This window comes from Bison bison, unplaced genomic scaffold (genome assembly GCF_000754665.1).
Source record: "Bison bison bison isolate TAMUID 2011002044 unplaced genomic scaffold, Bison_UMD1.0 scf7180017864032, whole genome shotgun sequence".
NCBI classification, from domain to species: Eukaryota; Metazoa; Chordata; class Mammalia; order Artiodactyla; family Bovidae; genus Bison; species Bison bison.
The window spans coordinates 3839701-3842657 of record NW_011494604.1 but is presented as its reverse complement, the minus strand read 5'-3'; the positions used below and the strand labels follow the sequence as shown (position 1 = coordinate 3842657).

The 2957-nt window shown below is 44.8% G+C and overlaps 1 protein-coding gene across 5 annotated transcripts in view; it reads right to left on the bottom strand.

The window, feature by feature from the left end:
- IQCG (IQ motif containing G) overlaps positions 1 to 2957 on the bottom strand; it is a 54308-nt gene that overhangs the window by 42754 nt on the left and 8597 nt on the right. The gene's annotated exons all lie outside the window — the stretch shown is intronic.

Genomic DNA, 2957 nt, shown 5'->3' with positions numbered 1-2957 from the left:
AAAGGAGTACGTCAAGGCTGTATATTGTCACCCTGCTTATTTAACTTTTATGCAGAGTACATCATGAGAAACGCTGGGCTGGAGGAAGCACAAGCTGGAATCAAGATTGCCCGGAGAAATATCAATAACCTCAGGTATGCAGATGACACCGCCCTTATAGCAGAAAGTGAAGAGGAACTAAAAAGCCTCTTGATGAAAGTGAAAGAGGAGAGTGAAAAAGTTAGCTTAAAGCTCAACATTCAGAAAACGAAGATCATGGCATCCGGTCCCATCACTTCATGGCAAATATATAGGGAAGCAGTGGAAACAGTGGCTGACTATTTTTTCAGGCTCCAAAATCACTGCAGATGGTGATTGCAGCCATGAAATTAAAAGACACTTACTCCTTGGAAGGAAAGTTATGACCAACCTAGACAGCATATTAAAAAGCCGAGACATTACTTTGTCAACAAAGGTCCATCTAGTCAAGGCTATGGTTTTTCCAGTGGTCATGTATGGATGGAGAAGGCAATGGCAACCCACTCCAGTACTCTTGCCTGGAAAATCCCATGTACAGAGGAGCCTGGTAGGCTGCAGTCCATGGGGTCGCTAAGAGTCGGGCATGACTGAGCAACTTCACTTTCACTTTTCACTTTCATGCATTGGAGAAGGAAATGGCAACCCATGCCCGTATTCTTGCCTGGAGAATCCCATGGACAGAGGGGCCTAGTGGGCTGCCATCTGTGAGGTCGAATAGAGTCGGACACGACTGAAGCGACTTAGCAGCAGTAGCAGCATGTATGGATGTGATAGTTGGACTATAAAGAAAGCTGAGCACAGAAGAACTGATGCTTTTGAACTGTGCTGTTGGAGAAGACTCTTGAGAGTCCCTTGGACTGCAAGGAGATCCAACCAGTCCATCCTAAAGGAGATCAGTCCTGGGTGTTCATTGGAAGGACTGATGTTGAACTTGAAACTCCAATACTTTGGCCACCTGATTTGAAGAACTGACACATTTGAAAAGACCCTGATGCTGGGAAAGATTGAGGGCAGGAGAAGGGGACAACAGAGGATGAGATGGTCGGATGGCATCACCGACTCAATGGACATGAGTTTGGGTGGACTCCGGGAGTTGGTGAAGGACAGGGAGGACTGGCGTGCTGCAATTCATGGGGTTGCAAAGAGTCGGACAAGGCTGAACGACTGAACTGAACTGAAAGAATCTTTACATAAATTGGAAAAAAAAAAAAAGATATTCCAAACTAGCTAAATTTTCCAGTACAAAGGCAGTCTTAGAAGCAAGTTAATATGCTATTAAGATTTTGTTCTTTTGCTGCGTTGTTCTTTATTTTTCCATTTTTCAGGCCTGCGGCATCAGTAAGTATGCCTCACATAAGTAATAAAGGCCTATGCTTAGTGCTTTCAAGTTCTGGCTGCTCATTCCTCAACACTAGAAACTCAGGAGTCATTTCTGCTTCCTCCTTCATCCTGACATCAGCATTTCCCCAATTCAAATCATCACCAGGTCCTGTGGATTTTACTTTCAATTTCTATTTCACCCAATACCCTGCTGAATCTAGCTGTTGTTTCTTGCTTGAACTACTCTAACAGCTTCCAAATTAAGTGATCTTTTTGAAATAAAGGGCTCATCTTATAAAATTGAAAATTTCATTGTATTTCTTAGAACCTCTCAATGGTTTCCCGTTAACTTGAGGAAAAAAATAAAATTCTTAACTTGGACCATAGGGCCTGCTCCTCTGTTCCTCTCCAGATCCATCTAGCACTGCCCTTTTATTGCTCTCATGGCTCCAGCTTCAATGGGCTTCTTTCTTCTAAGGAATCATGCTCCCTTCTAACTCAGGGCTTTTGCATATGCTATTCTTTCAGCTTGAACCACTCTTCCCCTAACCTCTTCACCTTGTAAAGTCCTACTGGTCCATCAGGTACCAGCTTCAATCAGTGGCATTTTGCTATGTATTTATCTCTTAGCCCAACTGGAGCCAAGCTCCATGAACAATTTTTTTCTCACACCACCTTCTAATGTGCCATATATTTTACATTTTACTCGCTCGTTGTCTTGCTCTACTAGGATGTAAGCTCCATGAGGGCACAGATTTCTGTTGTTCTGTTTACTGCAGCATCCTGCAAGCCAAGAACAAAATTTTGTACATGGTAGTCAGTCATTCAACAAACTGTTGGAAAAAATGAATGAATCCATAGGGCAACACAAATAAATGTGCAATAATTAGGAAAGGTAAATCTCTGGCATCCACTAAGCTATCCCATTCCAGTGCACAAATATTTACTGAAGACCAATTGCACTTGGGCTAGGTGATGGGCACTTGGAGTTTAGCAACTCCTGTCGTTGTTAAGTCGTGTCCAACTTTTTTGCGACCCCATGGACTCTAGACTGGCAGGCTCCACTGTCCATGGGATTTCCCAGGCAAGAATACTGGAGTGGGTTGTCATTTCCTTCTCCAGGGGATCTTCCCAACCCAGGGATGGAACCCGCGTCTCCTGCATTGGCAGGGGGATTTTTTTTTTTTTTTTTTAACCGGTGAGCCACCAGGAAAGTCTTTTGGCAGCTGAGTTCTCCTTAAAAGGCAACAAGGCTTTGTCAGGGCTGTGTTCACCCTCGGAGTCAAAACGAAGAATGGCGGTAAGAACTTAAGTCATTTCTCGAAAGAGATAAAGGAGTAAAAGGAGGAAAGGATTAAACGGGTGGTAAGGCGGGAGGCGGAGGGGGCGGGCGTTCCAGGTGGCTCAATGGGTAAAGAATCCGCTTGCAATGCAGGAGCCAAAGGAGACGCTGGTTTGATCCCTGGATTGGAGAGATCCCCTGAAGGAGGGAATGGCAACCCATTCCAGTATTCTTGCCTGGAGAGAGGAGGCAAGAGGACGTTCTTCTTCCCATGGACAGAGGAGCCTGGCGCGCTACAGTCCATAGGGTCGCAAAGAGTCGGACACGACTGAACAAG